General features: G+C 38.7%; 1 long non-coding RNA gene across 1 annotated transcript; it reads right to left on the bottom strand.

The window, feature by feature from the left end:
- Window positions 1-996: 996 nt before the first annotated feature.
- LOC124265106 lies at window positions 997-1,934 on the bottom strand. Its single transcript, XR_006895343.1, has 2 exons — window positions 1,811-1,934; window positions 997-1,075 (listed from the first exon to the last, which is right to left on the bottom strand). It is a non-coding gene; the product is annotated as an uncharacterized LOC124265106 (long non-coding RNA).
- Between the last annotated feature and the right edge of the window lie 23,472 nt (window positions 1,935-25,406).

The raw sequence follows: 25,406 nt of genomic DNA, 5'->3' as shown, positions 1-25,406 counted from the left end.
TCTATAGTCCGTTTTTATACTGCATTGTCCTACATAGAATATAATTTTATGTTCAATGCTAGTTTTAAATCTCTAACTGTGATATACTAGTTGTTTTACTGTCCTTTGGCGACAGATTTTATATTAGAACATTATAAAGTAATATGAATAAACTGTTTTAGTCACGATATGGCTGAAATATTGCCTAAGTGACTTTAAATTTTAACTCACTAATTATTCACTTACGCTCAGTTCTGCCAAAGAACGACTAGCAAACGCAATAGGTTGAAAGCTACCATCGTCTTGCCTTTGAAGTAAACCTGAAGCCAAACCAACTGGACTAGCATCACTAACCAGAATAGTTGAAGCCTTGCTATCATAGAAAGCTACACATGTGGCTTTACCAATAGCCTTCTTCAAAGATACAAATACTGACTGACAAACATCATTCCATTTCCATGTCACTCCAGTTCTAGAGAGAAGACGTAATGGTTCACAAAGACCTGCAAAACCAGGAATAAACTTCATCAAGTAATTGCACACTCCTAAAAATGAACGTAACTGTGAAAATTTCCAGGAGGATTAGCTAGTTCAACAGCTGATACCTTGATAGGATTAGGTTTAACACCTTCAGAAGTAACTACATGTCCTAAAACAACTATCTCTGTCATACCAAGTTTACACTTGTCCTCGTTGAGCTTTAAACTGTACTCTCTACATCTTTTGAAAACATTTCTGAGCAAATTTTCAAGTTATTCTAGAGAATCTGCATAGCAAATCAATTCATCAATATATTTCTCCAAACCTGAATTATCATAGAAACATAGTTCATAGCCTTTTAATATGGTCCAGAATCTCAATTCAAGCCAATAGGAAGTCTTTTGAATCTAAATATACATCTGTGTGTAACAAAACTTGTCTAATCTCTAGAATCGTCTGTCAATAGAATCTGCCAGAATCCCCGTTTACAATCAAGCTTGGCAAAGCAACGTGTTGACGTCATGGTATAGAGTGTATCTATTGTGGATAGCGAACCCTTTTATTTGCAAGATGTTTAAGGTAGGTGGAGGAGGTGGTGAAGGTTGAGGGTAAAAAACTGAAAAGTACAAAAGGCCAAATTAGTCTAAACTGACCTGAATATGGTATTACATTATAAGTATTACATTCCATAGCACTAAGTCATTAGCCTAGGTATGCCTAAATATGATATCCAATGCAAAACTGTCACAATGATAACCTAAACTGAACATGCAACTACAAAATACATTGACAATAGTATATGTCCTCAAATATTCCTTAAAGTCCACCCAGTACCTACACCAAGTATTATCCTGAATAGTCTGCCACAATCCTAAACATCAATACAATGTCAGAAAACAACACAATTTCCCAAATATTAAATAATGAAGTGCACATTGAAATAGGCTACACAAGCTCTATACATTTCAGATAGATTAACAGTTAAAGAGAAGCAACTCCGTAAAGCTTACTCTGCATGTAAACGGCACATTATTTTATGAGCGCTTCAATAGAGCAACTTGAGCATGAAAGTTTGGCAAACTTACACCTAAATGACTTACGCATTTAACAAGAGTGCAAACTGTGTTTCTACAACACCTAAATCATAAAGGACTTAAAATATCACATGCTGTCATAGAAGTCTAAGGCAATATACGCCATAAAGTGCTGTACGTGAATTATGCCTGATCGAAAGCTGAACAGCGCTACTTCTTAGATTACAATAACAAACTTATAATCGCTTAACATGCCTCAACTGATACTTATGCATCTAGATTTACATGAAATACAAAATAAAAGGCTTAATACATACTCGCTCGTTGCTGTGTTACTCCTATATTACTCAAAATGATGATTCCTGAATATTTGGCCATGCCGCCTGAAACCTGCAAACTGGTCCAAACCGGATAATAGTTTTTAGACTGGTCATTTATATAAATTACACCAGACTAGGTTTAGTCTATAGATGGGTAAGAAATAAAGAGCTGTTTCGCACATGAAACAGAACATAATATAGCTCATCAATAAACACTTCATTCCGTTTCTGCTTACAATTCTGTTGCTGAAATCTAACCTTACCTTTTTCTTCTTTCTACCAGCCTTCTGCTTTGAATTACCTTGCTTATCAGTAACTGACTTACTTAACGGAAACTTTGATGTAGAACTTGACCTACTATCTGAGGTTGAACTACCACCTGACCGTCCAGCTTTACATACCCTAGCCAGATGACCCTTTTTTTACAGAACAGACACTTATAGTCTGTTTGCAGTGAAAACGTACCGGTGAATTGCACTTTTAACAAAAATGTAAAAAAAAAAGATTGCGAATCCTCATAATTCTACCTTGCCAATTGAATATTTAAATCTTAGATTTTTATTCAACTTATGAAAAAAGTTGTTTAACAAATTTAGACCAAACCTACTTGATCTCGATGTTTCATTTTATGTACATACCCCCTTGTAATACAAACCAATAATTCCGATTAGAAACTATGATCGTTTGTTAAACAACTTTCATCCTAAGTTGAATAGAATTCTGAGATTTAAATTTTCAAATGGCAAGGTAAAATTATGAGGATTCGCAATCTTAATTTCACTTTATTTGATTTACATTTTTGTTTAAAGTGGAATTCATCGGTACGTTTTCACTACAAACAGACTATAGCATTGACAGCACCACAATCCGAAGTCTTGTGATCTGAAAAAAACACTTCTGTAACAGCGGCTATAAAAAGTATATTTTTTCACCAGGCAATGTAAGAACAATTATTTGCCATGAAATACCTAGACAATGCAACAAAGTAGCCCGTCGAACCTCACCCCCTTGCGTCTCTAGACCACTAGCAACCTCATAAATAGAGAACGATTTCATCCAGACCGTCAGTTCATTACTCAGATTGGTGTAATTCATATTTAGAGCTGGCCGGGGACGTTAATGTAGATTAAAGTTCATAGATGCAGCGGCAGGTTCATTCATATTGCCTATACTGATACACCGTTGGAAAAGTTAAGTACGACTGAACAAAATATGGACATTTTCTGAATATCCAGCTCATGATGGCAATATGTTCATGACAATGTTCATGTTGAAAATATACTGGAGACATGGTGTAGACTGTAAACCAAACGTGCGAGCTACCGTGACACTAACAGGTGAGATACAGGTGATGCATGTGATGAAAACAAGTTCCACCAGTTAGTGACACTAACACTATGTAGTATTACTAACAGAGTTTATGTCGCGTGTGTATACCTTCCCTTGAAGCAGACATATCCCATCGCCATTTAAGGAAACATTTCCTTTTTTATATATCGGTTTGGTTTATCAGACTTTTTGTAAATGAAGAAAGAAAACTAAAAAACTTTCAAATTGAAAAATGCAAACGAATCTGTTAGAAATAGAAAATGAAATTCACTTTGTGTTTGTCTGTCCATTTCATAGTGACACTGTATCTTTCATGTGCTAGTTGTACAAAAAATACAATGTAACAGAAGATTGTGATATTTATTAAAATCAAATGTGCAAACTGTCTCGGAACTCATTCGTCTTTTTCTAAAGATCATGTTTTCCAGGAACAAAATTGTACATTCCACCGAAGAAACTAATCCTACGCTTCAAGCACAATCAAGCGCATAAATGGTCAGATAAAATCTAACCGTATAACAAGTGTTTGGACCAATGGAGAAAATGGATGTGTTTGACAACATCCACCCCAGGGCACTTAGCTTGTGGCCCCCAAAGATGGGGTAGATACCCATTCAACCGATCGAGTTTAATGAAATACAGCTATTAGGGACAACACTGATGACACCCCAACCCTTCCCCAATCCCGAACAAAATGGGGCAACCCCCCCCTTACAATCATTACCACCACCTGCGTTATGTCCGCATGTAACAGGCGGGTATGTTATCTCAAATAATGACCTGTGTATATACAATGGTGACGCAAGCACTTATCTGTATCCTGCTACCGGTACCTACTCTTCTCTGGATTTGTCTCTTCCTGACTCTACCCTCAATGAATTTGATTGGTCAGTTCATAATGACCTCTTTGGATGAGACCACTTCCGAACTATCCTATCACAAATTAATTCATCTGATTCTCTATCTTATACAAGATGGAATTTTGCCAAGGCAAACTGGTCCTTGTTTCAAACTTTACGCTTCTCTAAACTAGGACACAGATGGTTCAGTGATATAGCTGATCCTATTCGTATTTTACTGACGTTTCCAATGGTATAGCTGATGATTTTATACCCGAGTGATTTTAAAACTCCACATGAACGGAAACCATGGATCAATGCAGACTGTTAACATGCTAGAAAAGCGAGCGAAAGGGCAGATAATTTGTTCCCTCATCAACCAAATGTCCATAACTTAAAGGCATTTAAAATTCTAACTGGGAAGGCACATCGTACCTTCAAACAAACAAACGGCAAACTTGGCGAAACTATGTTTCAAAAATTACTTCACAAACACTTATGTCGAAAGTGGAATGCATGGCAATATGGCGGACTGAGCAAGTCGGGTGTATCACAACTCACTTCTCGTCAGTGGTGTAACCACCAAGCTGAATTATCAAACGCATTCAAATTATCACTGAACACAATAGGAATATGTGTAGAGCAGTTACGTGGCAAACTTGGAACGTTTGCACCCGTTCAGTGGTGGATTTGAAGCAATTTGCGGAACAAGGCGGCCGCGTCTTGGATCCCACGAAAACACGCGTACGCAATGACAAACATGGTCACCCGGATAACCGTTGTTGAATCTAATACTTATGCTTCTTTGAGTGGCATTTTTGAAGTTGGGAAGTACAATATAGATTTTTTTTATGGATAACAACTTCTATTTATTCGTGAGTGCGACGTTTCGATTCTTGTACCGTTGTCAAGCATAATGGGACATGAAGAAGGGGGAAGTATATATATACTGGATGTAACAATGTAACAAAGAAAACAACATAATTAACAGGGCAGAAAGCTGATGAAGCCAGAGAGTAGACAAAGGACAGGCGTGGAAGCCAATGATGTACCGAAATTAACATGACGGACCTGGAAGATAAAGCACTAGATACTGCTCCCTTCAAACCTACATGTTGGTACCGCAAAGTGGATGATACTTTCGTCATCCCCCAACCTCAGCAAGATCCCACTCAGCTTCTCACCCATCTCAACAACCAACATCCCCGCATCAAGTTCACCATGGAAACCGAGCAGAACCAGCAACTACCTTTCCTTGACGTCCTTGTGTCCCGCACCTCCTGCAACCAACTCCAGACCACTGTATATAGAAAACCTGCCCAAACGGATCAGTACATCCACTACAACTCCAATCATCCACCTGAAATTAAGACCGGCATCATCTCCACATTAACCAGATGGGCCAAAAACATCTGTTCAACTAAACTACAAGATGAAATCGAACACCTCAAGAAAGTCTTCGTAGAACGTAACCACTTTCCATCCCAAATGGTCAACAGAACCATTGCTGCAACCCTGTCACCTCTTACCCAAAGACCCAAACCAGATTCAGCCCCCATCAAGATATCCATCCCTACATTGGCAAACCGTCACATCAAATCAGCCGTCTCCTAAAACAACAAGCTGGCATAGATACCACCTTCTCCGCATCCTCCATCCTTAACAACATTCTCCATGCCAATGGAAGAAAACTCGCCACCATAAAAACAACAACCCTAAATGTGTCATCTACAAAATAAACTGTGATTGTGGGCAGAGCTACATAGGCGAAACTTCCCGACCCATCAACACCCGAGTGAAAGAACATCAGACCTCTGTTACCAATTCCGACAGCAAATCAGCCATTTCCGACCACATCAAAGCAAGCCCCAATCATCAAATAGAGTGGTCTGACATCACCATTCTCTCTAACAAACAAACAGAGTTCCCTAAACGCAAGCTCACCGAAGCCATCAACATAAAATGACAAAAGCCCACCATCAACCGAGACCAAGGATACTTCATTCCATCAGCTTATGATGCACTCATCCACCAAGCCCAATCTACTGTATAAACTCTGCTGTATAAACATCTCATTATTATTTGTACATCATTGGCTTCCACGCCTGTCCTTTGTCTACTCTCTGGCTTCATCAGCTTTCTGCCTTGTTAATTATGTTGATTTCTTTGTTTACATTGTTACATCCAGTATATATATATTTCCCTTTCTTCATGTCCCATTATGCTTGACAACGGTACAAGAATCTGTTTCGAAACGTCGCACTCACGAATAAAAGGAAGTTGTTATCCATAAATTTTGTTCTATATAATACTTATGCTGTTGTTCTATGCTGGAGTCGAGCTGAACCCGGGGCCGACTGACCGATGATGATGATGATGATGATGATGATCAACGCTCACGTTGGAGCAGTTCTGCGAGCAAATAAACACTTTTCACTTATCCAAAATCAAGCAAACGTGACGTTGCGGTATTCGACTCCATTGAAGGATTGAAGATAAAATTCGAGGATATTGTGCAATCCAAAAAACGAGTAACACAGTAGGTTGCATAACGTTCATAGATCTCTTCAATACCTCACTGATCATTGACATGTGGTTGAAGACTGAACAATTTGAATCTGAAAATATGAAGTTAAGGGATGACGTCTACAATATTGAAGACAGATTTGATTACCTAGAAAATGGGATCCAATGTGGTTTTTCATGGCATACCTGCTATTAACTCCAATATATCGTGGGATGACTGCAAATCTACTGTGCGTGATGTGTTGAAAGATCACCTCGAACTCCATGAATCACATATTGAAATTAACCGTGCGTACAGAATAATGAAAAGAAAAGCAATTATTGCACTAATTCCGGATGATCAACAGCGACGATGATTAGAAGCAACTAGAAAACTCAAAGTTACGTCTATGTTTATCAGTGAGGATCTTTCAAAGACAGTTCGTGCAGAGATTATGTTAAAACCTATGATGGTGGAAGCAAGGCGAAATGAGCAACGGCTAATCTCAGGTTGTTTATTGACAAAAATGTGTACAGTATGATCCTGACAAAGTGAAGGTTGTTGTTTTGAAAGAAACTGTCACTGCAAGGCGAGGTCCACGTGCAGATATGGGGGACGATGTCAATTTTAACGCAGCCAACACAGATACAGTCCGTTTGAGTCAGAAACGGACTGATGAATTGCAAATCTTATCATTGTACAAAATTGCCACATAAATATAAATAGTACACATGTTTATCATTTACTAATACCCAACAGCTTTCTCATATTTGAAAATTTTCCGGACTCCACCAAAAAAGTTGTTTAAGAAACTATCATCATTGAAAACGCAACAGTTGTTATCTGTCGCGGCGGGGTGAACCCGTACCGGTGAATTGCACTTTTAACAAAAATGTAAAAAAAAAAGATTGCGAATCCTCATAATTCTACCTTGCCAATTGAATATTTAAATCTTAGATTTTTATTCAACTTATGAAAAAAGTTGTTTAACAAATTTAGACCAAACCTACTTGATCTCGATGTTTCATTTTATGTACATACCCCCTTGTAATACAAACCAATAATTCCGATTAGAAACTATGATCGTTTGTTAAACAACTTTCATCCTAAGTTGAATAGAATTCTGAGATTTAAATTTTCAAATGGCAAGGTAAAATTATGAGGATTCGCAATCTTAATTTCACTTTATTTGATTTACATTTTTTTGTTTAAAGTGGAATTCATCGGTACGTTTTCACTACAAACAGACTATAGCATTGACAGCACCACAATCCGAAGTCTTGTGATCTGAAAAAAACACTTCTGTAACAGCGGCTATAAAAAGTATATTTTTTCAACAGGCAATGTAAGAACAATTATTTGCCATGAAATACCTAGACAATGCAACAAAGTAGCCCGTCGAACCTCACCCCCTTGCGTCTCTAGACCACTAGCAACCTCATAAATAGAGAACGATTTCATCCAGACCGTCAGTTCATTACTCAGATTGGTGTAATTCATATTTAGAGCTGGCCGGGGACGTTAATGTAGATTAAAGTTCATAGATGCAGCGGCAGGTTCATTCATATTGCCTATACTGATACACCGTTGGAAAAGTTAAGTACGACTGAACAAAATATGGACATTTTCTGAATATCCAGCTCATGATGGCAATATGTTCATGACAATGTTCATGTTGAAAATATACTGGAGACATGGTGTAGACTGTAAACCAAACGTGCGAGCTACCGTGACACTAACAGGTGAGATACAGGTGATGCATGTGATGAAAACAAGTTCCACCAGTTAGTGACACTAACACTATGTAGTATTACTAACAGAGTTTATGTCGCGTGTGTATACCTTCCTTGAAGCAGACATATCCCATCGCCATTTAAGGAAACATTTCCTTTTTTATATATCGGTTTGGTTTATCAGACTTTTTGTAAATGAAGAAAGAAAACTAAAAAACTTTCAAATTGAAAAATGCAAACGAATCTGTTAGAAATAGAAAATGAAATTCACTTTGTGTTTGTCTGTCCATTTCATAGTGACACTGTATCTTTCATGTGCTAGTTGTACAAAAAATACAATGTAACAGAAGATTGTGATATTTATTAAAATCAAATGTGCAAATTGTCTCGGAACTCATTCGTCTTTTTCTAAAGATCATGTTTTCCAGGAACAAAATTGTACATTCCACCGAAGAAACTAATCCTACGCTTCAAGCACAATCAAGCGCATAAATGGTCAGATAAAATCTAACCGTATAACAAGTGTTTGGACCAATGGAGAAAATGGATGTGTTTGACAACATCCACCCCAGGGCACTTAGCTTGTGGCCCCCAAAGATGGGGTAGATACCCATTCAACCGATCGAGTTTAATGAAATACAGCTATTAGGGACAACACTGATGACACCCCCAACCCTTCCCCAATCCCGAACAAAATGGGGGGCAACCCCCACCCCCTTACAATCATTACCACCACCTGCGTTATGTCCGCATGTAACAGGCGGGTATGTTATCTCAAATAATGACCTGTGTATATACAATGGTGACGCAAGCACTTATCTGTATCCTGCTACCGGTACCTACTCTTCTCTGGATTTGTCTCTTCCTGACTCTACCCTCAATGAATTTGATTGGTCAGTTCATAATGACCTCTTTGGATGAGACCACTTCCGAACTATCCTATCACAAATTAATTCATCTGATTCTCTATCTTATACAAGATGGAATTTTGCCAAGGCAAACTGGTCCTTGTTTCAAACTTTACGCTTCTCTAAACTAGGACACAGATGGTTCAGTGATATAGCTGATCCTATTCGGGTATTTACTGACGTTTCCAATGGTATAGCTGATGATTTTATACCCGAGTGATTTTAAAACTCCACATGAACGGAAACCATGGATCAATGCAGACTGTTAACATGCTAGAAAAGCGAGCGAAAGGGCAGATAATTTGTTCCCTCATCAACCAAATGTCCATAACTTAAAGGCATTTAAAATTCTAACTGGGAAGGCACATCGTACCTTCAAACAAACAAACGGCAAACTTGGCGAAACTATGTTTCAAAAATTACTTCACAAACACTTATGTCGAAAGTGGAATGCATGGCAATATGGCGGACTGAGCAAGTCGGGTGTATCACAACTCACTTCTCGTCAGTGGTGTAACCACCAAGCTGAATTATCAAACGCATTCAAATTATCACTGAACACAATAGGAATATGTGTAGAGCAGTTACGTGGCAAACTTGGAACGTTTGCACCCGTTCAGTGGTGGATTTGAAGCAATTTGCGGAACAAAGCGGCCGCGTCTTGGATCCCACGAAAACACGCGTGCGCAATGACAAACATGGTCACCCGGATAACCGTTGTTGAATCTAATACTTATGCTTCTTTGAGTGGCATTTTTGAAGTTGGGAAGTACAATATAGATTTTTTTTTATGGATAACAACTTCTATTTATTCGTGAGTGCGACGTTTCGATTCTTGTACCGTTGTCAAGCATAATGGGACATGAAGAAGGGGGAAGTATATATATACTGGATGTAACAATGTAACAAAGAAAACAACATAATTAACAGGGCAGAAAGCTGATGAAGCCAGAGAGTAGACAAAGGACAGGCGTGGAAGCCAATGATGTACCGAAATTAACATGACGGACCTGGAAGATAAAGCACTAGATACTGCTCCCTTCAAACCTACATGTTGGTACCGCAAAGTGGATGATACTTTCGTCATCCCCCAACCTCAGCAAGATCCCACTCAGCTTCTCACCCATCTCAACAACCAACATCCCCGCATCAAGTTCACCATGGAAACCGAGCAGAACCAGCAACTACCTTTCCTTGACGTCCTTGTGTCCCGCACCTCCTGCAACCAACTCCAGACCACTGTATATAGAAAACCTGCCCAAACGGATCAGTACATCCACTACAACTCCAATCATCCACCTGAAATTAAGACCGGCATCATCTCCACATTAACCAGATGGGCCAAAAACATCTGTTCAACTAAACTACAAGATGAAATCGAACACCTCAAGAAAGTCTTCGTAGAACGTAACCACTTTCCATCCCAAATGGTCAACAGAACCATTGCTGCAACCCTGTCACCTCTTACCAAAAGACCCAAACCAGATTCAGCCCCCATCAAGATATCCATCCCCTACATTGGCAAACCGTCACATCAAATCAGCCGTCTCCTAAAACAACAAGCTGGCATAGATACCACCTTCTCCGCATCCTCCATCCTTAACAACATTCTCCATGCCAATGGAAGAAAACTCGCCACCATAAAAAACAACAACCCTAAATGTGTCATCTACAAAATAAACTGTGATTGTGGGCAGAGCTACATAGGCGAAACTTCCCGACCCATCAACACCCGAGTGAAAGAACATCAGACCTCTGTTACCAATTCCGACAGCAAATCAGCCATTTCCGACCACATCAAAGCAAGCCCCAATCATCAAATAGAGTGGTCTGACATCACCATTCTCTCTAACAAACAAACAGAGTTCCCTAAACGCAAGCTCACCGAAGCCATCAACATAAAATGACAAAAGCCCACCATCAACCGAGACCAAGGATACTTCATTCCATCAGCTTATGATGCACTCATCCACCAAGCCCAATCTACTGTATAAACTCTGCTGTATAAACATCTCATTATTATTTGTACATCATTGGCTTCCACGCCTGTCCTTTGTCTACTCTCTGGCTTCATCAGCTTTCTGCCTTGTTAATTATGTTGATTTCTTTGTTACATTGTTACATCCAGTATATATATACTTCCCCCTTTCTTCATGTCCCATTATGCTTGACAACGGTACAAGAATCTGTTTCGAAACGTCGCACTCACGAATAAAAGGAAGTTGTTATCCATAAATTTTGTTCTATATAATACTTATGCTGTTGTTCTATGCTGGAGTCGAGCTGAACCCGGGGCCGACTGACCGATGATGATGATGATGATGATGATGATCAACGCTCACGTTGGAGCAGTTCTGCGAGCAAATAAACACTTTTCACTTATCCAAAATCAAGCAAACGTGACGTTGCGGTATTCGACTCCATTGAAGGATTGAAGATAAAATTCGAGGATATTGTGCAATCCAAAAAACGAGTAACACAGTAGGTTGCATAACGTTCATAGATCTCTTCAATACCTCACTGATCATTGACATGTGGTTGAAGACTGAACAATTTGAATCTGAAAATATGAAGTTAAGGGATGACGTCTACAATATTGAAGACAGATTTGATTACCTAGAAAATGGGATCCAATGTGGTTTTTCATGGCATACCTGCTATTAACTCCAATATATCGTGGGATGACTGCAAATCTACTGTGCGTGATGTGTTGAAAGATCACCTCGAACTCCATGAATCACATATTGAAATTAACCGTGCGTACAGAATAATGAAAAGAAAAGCAATTATTGCACTAATTCCGGATGATCAACAGCGACGATGATTAGAAGCAACTGGAAAACTCAAAGTTACGTCTATGTTTATCAGTGAGGATCTTTCAAAGACAGTTCGTGCAGAGAGGCGTATGTTAAAACCTATGATGGTGGAAGCAAGGCGAAATGAGCAACGGCTAATCTCAGGTTGTTTATTGACAAAAATGTGTACAGTATGATCCTGACAAAGTGAAGGTTGTTGTTTTGAAAGAAACTGTCACTGCAAGGCGAGGTCCACGTGCAGATATGGGGGACGATGTCAATTTTAACGCAGCCAACACAGATACAGTCCGTTTGAGTCAGAAACGGACTGATGAATTGCAAATCTTATCATTGTACAAAATTGCCACATAAATATAAATAGTACACATGTTTATCATTTACTAATACCCAACAGCTTTCTCATATTTGAAAATTTTCCGGACTCCACCAAAAAAGATGTTTAAGAAACTATCATCATTGAAAACGCAACAGTTGTTATCTGTCGCGGCGGGGTGAACCCGCAGAAACGGAACAGCCAGTCATGGCGGGGGACATCTCAAAATCTATTCCGGGAGACCTGTCGGTTCCTCTTCTGTCCTGGTGTCATAGTCACGATTTAAAGGGATGACAAGTGGTGCCACAGTTGCCTGTTGTAAGCCATCCCAAGACCAGTAACCTTGTTCAATGACGTTACCTACCTTGTTGACACAGTTTTGTCAAGTTTCAGTCGTGATTTTGTTAAGGGATTCCTTAACCAAAACCTCTACGTCACGTAATCTAAAAGTGGTGTTTGATCTGGCAACAACTCCTTAGACAATACCCCATATAATTTCAATGGGGTTAAGGTCACCGTGGTAGGGTGGAAGTCTACTTTTTATGTAACTGTCAACTTGGTAGAAAGGTTCACCTTTGTGGGTTTTTATGATCTCATAAAGCTGAGGCTTCGTTGCCTTCGAAGGCCGTGCAATCTGAAATTTGTCGAGCCATGATATCATATCACCTTTTTGACTGTTCGATGTCGGAGCTTGGTACGCTGTGGTATGGGGCATTGTCCATTATGATAAAAGACTTCTCTGGTAGAGCTGGTACCAACTTGTTTTTAACCCAATCGAGGAAAACCGCACCATTCATCTCGGAATGGTAGTCTCTTTTATCTGTGGACTTTGCCCTGAATACCAAGTCGCAGCCTGGGAAGAAAGCCTTTGCTGGAGCAACCAGCATGGAGAATGATTCCAGCATGGAGTCTCTCTCCTTTCCCTAGAGGCAGCTTTCTACGTGACCCCTCATCACCCCCATCGGGTACCCACTGACTGCTGGCAGTGTGCGAGGCATTGACCCAGGTCTTGTCCAAGTACACTGGCTCGAACCCTTCCTCGCGCTTCTTCTTTATATCCCTGAGAAAATTATTTCTCAAGCGAACGGTATCAGGGTACTGACCTATTCTCCCCCGAAATTTTCTGATAACGATACCCGAAAGAGTGTAAGAGTCGCCAGAGTGTGTAATTTGATACTCTGAGGTTGTGTTCTTGCTTCAAATGCTTTTTTTAACATTTTCAGCGACATGTATTTGTTTTCAGAATAGAGCTTGTTGATAGACTGCCTTACAAGGTTCTTTTGAAAGTTGTCCAAATGTTTTAATTTGTGTGATTTTGACACGACCCCTACCTGCTTTGCATCACCCTCACAATGTTTGGATTATTGTCCTCCTGAGAGGGTACGTAAGTCCCAAAACTTTCAAAGTCAATTTAAACTTACCAGGATTTTTAATTGTAGCATTTTTGTCATTTTAATTGTAGCTAACATTTCTTACAATCGCCAGCAGCTGAAGGGATGGTGTAAATCCAACTAGGGTCCATGCAGGTAGCCAAGGTACTGTAAGTCCCCATGGTCCCTAGTATGGTGATCGACCTTCAGTTGTTGGCGATCTATAGCCTGTTTTTATCTTGTATTGTCCTAATAGTGCTATTAGTTTTAACCTTCCACACTAGTTTTAAATCTAATTGTGATATTCTAGTTGTTTTACTGTCCTTCGATGACAGGTTTTATAATATATACATATTCCATTACAATGTAAAATGTTCTCGTCACAATATGGCTGAAATATTGCCGATGTGACGTTAAATATTAACTCACTCACTCACTCACAATGTTTGTGTTCCAGAACATTTATCAGTACCCTTGCTGATACTCCTAAAGCTTTTGCTGTCCGCTTACGCAATTTATTAATGGCATAACATGGTTTGCCCCTTTCGGCTTCAGCATGGAAAAATTCGTACACTTTAATCATCAGCTGTTTCACGTCAGCATTCAACCTCATTTTTCATCAGGCATGTGTATCCCGTGCACGACGAGATAGTGGCTGTTCCGTTTCTGCGGTTTCACCCCACAGCGACAGATAACAACTTTTGCGTTTTCAATGATGATAGTTTCTTAAACATCTTTTTTGGTGGAGTCCGGAAAATTTTCAAATATAAGAAAGCTGTTGGGAATTAGTAAATGATAAACATGTGTACTATTTATATTTATGTGGCAATTTTGTACAATGATAAGATTTGCAATTCACCAGTCCGTTTCTGACTCAAACGGACTTTAGGAATTGGGCCCGGCCTTGATTTGCGACGAAAGTTACAATGAAATTGACAATGACAAGGAGCTGTCAATCCCTAGCTAGACGGTACTGAAGTAACAGATTATTTGTATAAGCACCCTGTCTTTGGCTTATTAGAGATCTGGAATAATTGTCCGAGAGACTATATCGAAACAGTCTACCCTGATGATACAGTTTATACAAACTATAGAGACTTTAACTACAGAGGGGGCTCAACCTAAAAAAGTACTAGATCTGTACTTTACTAATACAGTGTAATCCCAAATATATACTAAATGTTACATTGGACCACTTTCTAAATGGCATTGTGTATTGATATGGTGAAAGTTGAGAGTTCGGCTACAAAGATTAGTAATGAAACATGGTTCGATTAATTCCAGAGGGTCTTCAATTTAACCGATTTAAGCGTAGACAGTGATGTCACTGAGCACGTAGAAGTTTTTATAATAATCGTGACGAGGATATTTGTTATAATTGTACTGATGACGATGTTAATAATATGCTATTTTTTATATTACACAGGAAGAGATTGAAGCAGCCATAAAATATTTTAGTTTTGGTAAAGCTGCAGGACCGGGTGGTGTTTTAGCCAAGATAATTTAGAGCTGTGGTGGTCTTCTCGTTCCGTATCTACTAGTTTTATGTGTTAATATCCTATCTACAGGTAATTTTCCTGCTGAGAGGTGTAAAGGTTTGGTTGTTCATCCGTAAGAAGGGATGTGTGGATAATTATCGAGGTATATCCCTCATGGAATCTTTTGGATAGATTCTTTTTACAATATCCTATGCAAAAACATTTGTCTAAAAGTGTGGATAGATTTTTCTGTTTGTATGTGGATCTCAAAAAGGTTTTCGAGTCGGTTGATAGAAATTTGCTATAAGGGTTTTCAGTTATGAAAAAAAGTCGTACATGGAAAGTTGCTCTTGTTGGTTTTACAAAATATGTGTTCTAAAATAAAAGCTTATGTTAGAATATCTGACACTTCTATAACATTGCAATAGTGGAGTAAGACAAGGACGTGTCCTTAGAACACTTTTATGTTCAATGTTTATCTCAGAATTTCAATCTATACTTCCCATCAAAACTTTAGAAACTCTACTGCAATTATAGCCACTTACTTCAGGCAACTGTTCTAAACTAAATTTTGCAAAACATTCCATACTGTTTAAAGGTACTGTTTACACATGAACTGATGTATTGTTAAACAAATTCATAACGTTGAAAAGATTATTGTCATGAGTTCAATAAATGATAAAAATCAGTAAAAATTGGCAAATTCGTAACAAAACTTGACACCAAAATGTCGCTGTTCACATGCACCAGGCACTCGTGAAGAGCCACCTCTCGAGGTGGGTGCTGGGTAATGCTTAGAGCTCTTCGTTCTTGAATGTTTCATTAAACATTCGTGGCGAAATGACATTTCACTTGAATTTTAGATATGTAACTTCTATTTTGTAATCTGTCTAGAGTGTTATGCCTAGAAGGCGATGGCTCATGGGCCAATCTGGTGGAAAATTTAATCTCTTATTTTTTTCCTACTGGAGTATATATCCGGGTATCCTTGGTGCTGTAAGTTGGAGACCCACTTGCTTCTAGCATCGTTTTTATGACATTCTGTGGTGGGTGGGGAGCGCGGATGGTGAAATATTATACATTCAACATGGCTTATGAAACTCCCCAAAAAAATTGAACATCCACTTGAGAACGACGATAAACAGCGAACCTCACAAACTATCCATTACTGGCTACGTTTCATTGTGATAGAAACTCTTGATAAAACGCCTCTGAAATTAAATCCTTTTGCAGTATCTAAGGGCATTCAAGTCATCGCAGGAGATGTGAAGAATATTCAGCGCTTACGCTCAGGTGCACTGTTAATTGAATGTACCAAGAGACAACAAGCATCCGATTTCTCTCAACGAATTCATTTGTTGGTATTCCCGTTACAATCTCTGCAAACACTAAATACCAGCCAAGGTATTGTGAGAGATCGGGATCGATTGTTTACTGACATGGCAGAAATTGATATTGTCTCAGAAATTAAAGGACAAGGTGTCACCTTTGTAAAAAGATTTACCAGCTCGTAAAAACTCAGAAAGCCATCACGCAAACACGTATCTTTTTTCGTTTTCATCTCGTATTGCTCCTAAATCTATAAAGGCTGGTTACTGCAATATCAAGGTTGACACGTATATTCCAATCCCTCTCAGATGTTTCAATGTCAGAAGTTCGGCCATGTTATGGATACCTGCATATTGTCTGTTACATGCACTCACTGCAGTGAAAAGACGCATGTGACAGAAGATTGTGACAGTAACTACAAAAAGTGCACAAACTACTCTGGAGCACATTCATCTTCCTCTAAGTAATTGGTTTAGAAGCCAGACCCCCAAAATGGTGAACATGCAGTGAAGTTCTGGCAACCGAATAGGATGTGATTTTTCACAATCAGGAATGATTTAGCTTTAATTTAAAGCCGGTTGTCATCAGCTACCGTGCGTGTCTACCGTGCAGGGGCCCTTTTAATGTGCATGTCAGTTATGGCAATATTTTAACCGATAACTGGATGGTTTAATTTAATTATTCTGGTTTGGTTTGACCGATTTTCATCGAACAAATAGTTTTTGAATGCTCAGACCATGATTTAAACACGTGGACAATAATATTGCATATAAGCTCATCGTACAAATATTTTGGTAAGACCAAAGGTCAGTTTTAATAAAAAGGGCATTTGATGAGAAAACTTTACAAATTAAAGGTAATTTATCCAAAATTATGTTTTTTTCTGACTCAGGTATCTCATTTGAAGATCATATATACCTTTGGTTGGCATTGTATTCATGAAACACCATTACAAGGAAACAAAACTTGCTACTTTGTATTTAGATCAGCAAAACATTATATAATGTCTGTTTAACAGTAACAGCTCCATGCTTTACATAGTCAACGATACCAAATATACAGAACATACTGTTTGACTATCATTAACATCACATAACACAACAGAAAGCTCTTGAATGTATAATTAAAGTATCCCAGGTGTCTTTCTTTGCTCATAAAGAATGATAAGTCAGTCATGTCATCATAACGCAAGCAACATTTCCTTCAGATCAATTCGTGTCCTAATTGTTCCTAATAGTCATAGTGTATTCCTAGTTGACATGTTAGTCAATGTCAACAATGTCAAGATCACGGGAACATGTTTCAAGTCCACATCCACATGCTGAAGTACACAACAGGTGTCTTTGACATATTCCTGTACATTGACTTTTACATACACAGTTATTAAGTTGAAGAAGGTCCGCGCAAACGATATAGTCTTAACTTATTTGCAACTTTATCGAGTTTACACATTTAAGGTAATTTTACCAAATTATGATTGTTTATAATTCAGCTATATCATTTGAAGATCATACATCCCTTTGGTTGGCACTCCATACACGAAAAACAATTCAGCTGATGTCAGAAGGATACATGTTTTGATAAGTGTTAATTTGTATCACTTCACGCTCCAGCTGCACTGACATGCCGTGAAACCCTTAAAGCTGATGGATAATAATATGACATCCTAATGGAAGGTTTGAAAGTGACATTATGGTGTACCATTTTTCTGTTTATAATGTGAAATATTACGACTTTGGTTTTCTTGATTTATTTTACACCGGCAATCATTAATACATGTAAAAGATACCACACACTGATCAGAAAGGCGTTATGGTATCTTACCACCAAATATATACACCCCCTCATATGCCTCTGAAATACACAGTATTTCCAATACATTCCTTTTGATTGTAATCGGTGCTCCAGTATACGATTATCTTCTAAGTTTACTTGGGTTCGAAATATGAATATGTCCTTAGGCGGGGAAACATATGAAAATTTGTAACTTTTCAAATATTTTCATGGCTTAAACCTTGCGTATAATTTCGTATATCAAGGGTATGTATTTTTGAACACTTTTTATATGTCCATGTTACCAGTGCTAAAACAGAATGGTCACAGAAAAACTGGGTTCACATTGTGTTATTCATATATGCTGAAGCCTAAGAAACCAAGGCTCATACCGAGGGCCTGGCTAAGTAAAACATTGTTATGCAAGCAGACAGGTTTCCATTAGGTCACCAGCTTAATCACTTCGTTTCAACCCATTGTCAGTTCTGTAGACAAATGTGAATGGGAGAAAAGGGCTACAGATGTTACAGACTTAAATGTTGTCATTCACATTGAGGTTTGATAGTTGCCTAGGCTATGCAATATGTTATTACTCTCTCCTTGTTTATTAGGTGTTAACTGACAACAACATAACAGTTTGCAACATCTTTCGCATCCATGCATTATACAATACAGTTCTTGATTCATGATTCATTCATTCATTCAATAACAAAACATCTGTAAAATACTTGCGATTGGAACCAGCTTAAAACTGCATTACTCATAGGTACTTTCACACAGGGTTGTTTTACTTTTCAAAGTTCCTTTATGTAGGCTTGATTTCAAATTTATTGATTTAGTATTTCAAGCAACGCTGCAGGTTATCTGGAGGTTTGGACGTTTCAACGCATTAACGCCTTGAACAGATACCTCCCATCTTTCCTCTTTTTCCACTACCCCATGGGTAATTGGAGAAAATAATCATGCTAATTAAAAGATCGCACAAGCAATCGAACATACAATGTACTTGGATTAACCATTCCATATTCCATACAATCAAGCATATATTCATCATCCTAAATACACCACGTTTCTGGGCTACATGATTAAAATATAGTGATTAGGATGTAGTTGTGTGGCATTTCACCAATAAGGATACACACACACGCGCTCGCACACACACAATTAAGTCACCAGGAAAAACCGGGAGCTTATGGTACAAACAAAAAGTAGGTCACTTAATTCGCTACTCACTGTGTTGGTGAGACAATAATCAATAAATCCTGCTTAGGTGGATTTCATCTTGAATAGCCCCAGCCCATACACATGCAAATAAATCAAATAAACACACGCACAAAACCCAATGCCATAAAAAGGCAAAAAGGTTATTATTGGGCTCTAACAACAGTTGTTTAATGTGGGAGAAATTCAGGAATATAAACTCAGGGGTAAAAGAAACGCTGGTTTTATAAACGTTGACACAATTTTAATCCACACCTAAAACCATGGTTAGATACATTGTAAAAGCATTCTCCCAAACGTAACGGTCATTTCTTTGGCCTCGTATTGAATCTGCATCACGATTTTTCTGTGAAATGTGGGTTTTTGGGTTGTTTTTCGAGAAAATGCATAAGGAAAATTCTGTGCAAGGATCGGGTATAAATCATGCCCAGAATCCTTCCTTAGCATGGAATGGTTTGGATTTCACCAACAAGAATGTCACGTTTGACGTCTGAGCAGCGAGAGAGAGCGATAGGGATGTTGCAGATGGGGGCAACTCAGGCCAGAGTTGCACAAATCATGTGTTGCCACAAAACCACAATTGAGAGGATGATGAAACGTCTCAGAGATATTGGTCGGACATCAGACAGACCATGAAGTGGAAGACCACGGGTAACCATGGCCAACGAAGACCGCCATCTTCGTCTGCTGCACCTCCGTGACAGGTTCCTCACTGTGACGTCTTCAGCACGAGATGCTATACAACACCCCTTCAGCAGGAGGACTGTAGCCCGACGTCTCCGCCATTTTGGTTTGAGAGCTTACCAGCCCTTTAGGGGAATGACCTTGACCCGGCAACATCGACTCAACAGATTGAGGTGGGCTCGCATTGTGCAACGCTGGCAAAGACAACATTGGGACAGAGTGCTGTTTTCGGATGAAAGCAGGTTCCAGCTTTACAGTGCTGACGGCCGAGTGCGAGTTTACCGGCGTAGAGGCGAACGAACGTCACGTTGCTGCGTCCAAGAAGTGCATCCTCGTGGCGGCGGAAGTGTGATGATTTGGGGCAGTATTTGTGGTGGCACTAAGACCGACCTGGTGGTTACAAATGGTACCCTCAACGCTGACCTCTATATTTACCAGGTCTTGACACCAATCGTGCTTCCATTCCTGCAGAATAACCCAAGAACGCTGTTCCAACAGGATAACGCCACTCCACACACTGCACGTGCTACCAGAGAGTATTTCAATGTCAACAACATACAAGTTCTTCCGTGTCCAGCCAGATCCCCTGACATGAATCCCATAGAACACCTCTGGGACCATCTTTGGAGACGGATTCGGCAACGTCAGCAACGTCCACATGACAGACAGACGTTGACGCAGGCACCGCAAGAACAGTGGCGTCACATCACTCCAGCCTTTGTGAGGGGACTGGTAACGTCTGTACGACATCGTGTCAGGGACTGCATACTTGCTATAGGTAGACATACTCGCTATTGATGATGGAATTACACTTTTAACTGATTTGTGTAATGGTAACATGAAATGGAATGTGAACGAATTATGGACAATCCAACACATGTTACAAGAATGCTCACTATTCCTTACAATGTCATCATGTGGTTGTTAAAGTCGGTCAACCTGATGTTAATTGTTGTGTCTGTGAAATACAATGATATCTGTTGACATACCTTGTCATATGTTTTTATTAGATGTGAAAATTAGAAGCCAGCGTTTCTTTTGCCCCTCAGTTTAGATATGGTCTTGGAAAATCAATAAGCATATCCGGAGCATGTTTGGATCCATACTTACAGGAACCTGGCACGTAATGCAAAGTGTCAGCCTCTGAAAATAGGAAATTTTGATAGCAATATATAACTCCGTATATACTGATTTAGCCCCAGTGATTTCGGAGATTCAGAATCTGTGGGGGTCTAGACTGGCTTCATTTTTTACTATTGCATTACAGTAGGGGTTGGTTTTCAGACAGCTGAAAACAACAACATGTACGGTCTAATGCACAGCACTCGAGAAAGCTGTTACCTTGACAGAGAAATGGAAGAACCCAGTTAAGTATTTCAATTGAGAAAGGACAACAACCACATTGACATAATATGTATGTATATAATTCATTCATATGATAACATCATGTTGTCATGAATAACATGTAATGAAATGTTCATCTCTATTTATATATGTCAAATACAATTAAGTGGTAAATGTTATGCTCTTTTTGTAGATTTCATGAAAGCATTTGACTCGGTAAATAAAAATAACTATGGAATCTTTCTCGAATGCATGGTTTGAAAAGGAAAATGAATAAAGAAGTGCATCTAGTGTTATGGTTTATGGTGAATGTGACAGATTCCCGATGCATATATTTTGTCAAGTTAAGGCTATCAAATACTGATTAAGATTGTTGAACATGCCTGCACATAGATTTTCCAAAATATGTTACAATATGATGATATTTTATGACGATAATGGAAAAATAATTGGGTAACGAATATAAAAACAACTCAAGGACTTAAGGATATTATGTGTAGACACGGTTTGAATTGTTGACTCTATCAAACAAATGTTTCTATTAAAAACTTTTAAAAGCGCAAATATGTTTGGAGCGGTACCTCTCTAAGATAACAGTAAAGATGTTCCGAGTTGCATTATCACGTTTCTGATGTTCATCTCATGATTACTGGCGATTAATAGCTGTTTTTGTATATTGTATTGTTGTTTTTAATTACACTGTTTTAGTTTTACATGCTTGTTTTATGTTCATATCTGTGACACTCTACTATTTCACTGTCCGTCGTCGACAGGTTTTACTCTTCACAATGTTTTCATTTTTGTATTGTATTGATTGTTTTCGTCACGATATGGCTGAGATATTGCCGATGTGACGTTAAATAATAACTCACTCACTCATGCATTCATCTCATGAATAAATTTATTTATATAAACTGGACGCTATACTAACACTAATGTTGTGATATAAATACTGTCGAGGATGAGTACCATTTCCTTCTTGTTTGTCCGCTGTACTCAGTTCTTAGAAGAAAATATTTACCAAAATCATTTATTGATATCCAAACGTTATTAAACCTATATAATTACTTACAAGTACAAACATTTAAATACTTCAGCATTTATCAATGTTTATATTCCATGCAACATTGAAGAAAATGTAAAAGTTGATGGTGCTGGTATTTGCTTTATTTAACGTCGCACGCAAAACTAAGGTATGTCGGCGACTGTGTAGTCCCTGTTTAAGAAATGAGGGGAAACAAAAAATAGAAATTGTGTAAGAGTGGTGTTGCTAACCCCAAAACAACCCCCACCCCAAAAACAACAACAAAAACACACAAAAAAACCAAACAAAAACCCCAAAAAACAACAAAAACACCTGAGTATAAAGGGAATGTAAAAGTTACTACTCGGGCGATATAAATCTGTGTATGTTTTATGTACTATATGCATGTGGCCTATTCAGTACAGAATAGATGCTTGAATCTCCGTTTAAAATATCTCTACTCTCCTGAACACTGAGTAGGCTAATTAAGCTGTTCCATTATTGCTGTGGGGTGAGGGTAATTAATCTCTCTGCTCAAGTGTCTGAGGAATGACTGTCTGAAGAATGGCTGTCTGGAGAATGGGAGGACACCGAATGAGACATACTATTGCCATGTGTTAGGTGAAGGTGATACAGAGCGAATGTGGTTCTTACAAGGAGGGAAACTCATTTAAGAAACCTAATCTCCTGAAGTACTGTCGGAAATGCTAGAAAAATGCCTTTTGACTTTCATGTAAAACTCAGAGATATGACAGTTACTTAAATAACAAATATCAATTTAAGAAACATCTACCTACTGTATAAAGGGAATACATTTTGAGACATTCCCTAACATGTGTTTGTACATATGAAAATATCAAAATCTAGGGGTAGTGGAACGTTATTTGATACAAACAGAAACTGCCTGTGTTATGTCATCAGCATCGACAGGTGAAATTGACACCTGAGCACAAGCTAGGGTGAGGGGTCATCTCAATACATTTTTATCCCCCGCCGCGCGTTTAGCGCGAAGCGGGGGATATAGTATTAGGCTCCGTCCGTCCGTCCGTACGTACGTACGAATTGGAATATCTTAAGAACCGTTCACTAGATTCTTTTCATAATTGGTACCTAGGTTCATCACATTATAAGAAAGGTTCAAGTTTGGTGACCTTGACCTTAATTTCAAGGTCACAAGGGGACTTTAACGTTTTACCTGCATGTTAAGCTATCTCAAGAACCATTTCCAGGATTTTCTTCATATTCAATACCAAGCTTTATCCAGGGAAGGCGCAGGGCCCAGTCGGTGACCTTCACATAATTTTCAAGGTCATGGGGACACTTTGAAGATTTCAGCATGTAAACCTGCATGTTAAGCTATCTCAAGAACCCGTTCACTGGATTTTCTTCGTATTCAATACTAAGCTTTATCTAGGAAATGCGCAGGGACCAGTCGATTTTTGTGACCTTCACATAAGTTTCAAGGTCATGGCGACACTTTGAAGATTTCAGCATGTAAACCTGCATGTTAGGCTATCTCAAGAACCGTTCACTGGATTCTCTTCATATTCAATACCAAGCTTTATCTAGGAAAGGCGCAGGGACCAGTCGATTTTGGTGACCTTCACATAAGTTTCAAGGTCATGGCGACACTTTGAAGATTTCAGCATGTAAACCTGCATGTTAAGCTATCTTAAGAACCGCTCACTGGATTTTCTTCATATTCAATACAAAGCTTTATCTAGGGAAGGTCACAGAGACACTTTGAAGATTTCAGCATGTTAACCTGAATTGTGAGCAAGATATTTCAAAAACAGTTCACTGGATCTTCTTCAAAGACTTCCTTTAAATGTTTTTCAAAAAGCAATTTCTTTAGTACTATTTTTGCATATTTCATACACCATGACATTCATGTCAAAGTCAGTCTTGAAAATATGTGTGTGTTTGAACACCTAAAGATCAATACATCAAGAGAGGTTGACTGGTCATGTTTTTGTTGACATTTAACTTAAACTTTCATTACTTCATAAGTTTGATTTGATAATTTGCGGCGGGGGATTATGTCACCTTAGTGACAATGCTTGTTTTCTTCATAATGTTGAATATGTGTACGTATAGTATACGTATTGGGATCATGTGATATCCACATTTCGCACACCAACAACACCTATAGATATATATATATATATATGTGTGTGTGTGTTTGTTTTGAAATAAACATACGAATTATTGTGCATGAGAAAGAATCCCATCGCTTGTGTTATTTTATCGATTGATTGTAAAATGTGCAACGTCTTAATAAACGTTTTGCATGTCAACAGTATATTTCTTCGCAAAAATATGGATGTAATTCGGTCGATTTAATCCAGGTGTGAACATTGGTCAAAGATTTAACGAAGTCACTGGTATAACTTCTTTAGAACAGATATTGTCAGCGATGAGATCTGGCTTTGTCGAAGTAGAAACGGATGAGCAATGATAACTTTTTATCTTGTTGTTTATTTGCTGGAGAGTCAGTGCATGAAAATAATCAATTAATCAAAGTAAATTTATGATGGCTGTGTGAACGAGACTTAAACTCGATGCAAGTACAAATTTTATTCAACTATAACAGACATAGGAATGAAGACCAGTAGAACACTTAATCCGAACCTTACGAGTCTGAATCCGTGTCCTCATGCACTTGGATCACAACAGGTGTCACAACACTGATGTCCACTCCGTCACGTTGACGGTATTGGCGTTCAGTGTCAAGGACGTGGTCTTCTGCCTTCTGCCACACTTCAGGGGTTATCCTGCTAACCGATGCATGGATCAACTCCTTCACTTGCGAGATCTTGAAGGTAGTGTTGTTCCTCGCAACGAACCCTTTACAGTTTGCCCAGATAATTTCGATCGGGTTCAGTTCACAATGCCTCACAGGTGAACGTAACACAACGTGACCGTG

The sequence above is a fragment of the Haliotis rubra genome, unplaced genomic scaffold (assembly GCF_003918875.1).
Source record: "Haliotis rubra isolate DU_JTF1 unplaced genomic scaffold, ASM391887v1 Scf96, whole genome shotgun sequence".
Lineage (NCBI taxonomy): Eukaryota > Metazoa > Mollusca > Gastropoda > Lepetellida > Haliotidae > Haliotis > Haliotis rubra.
The sequence above is the reverse complement of the archived record's forward strand: the minus strand, read 5'-3'. Positions and strand labels throughout refer to the sequence as shown.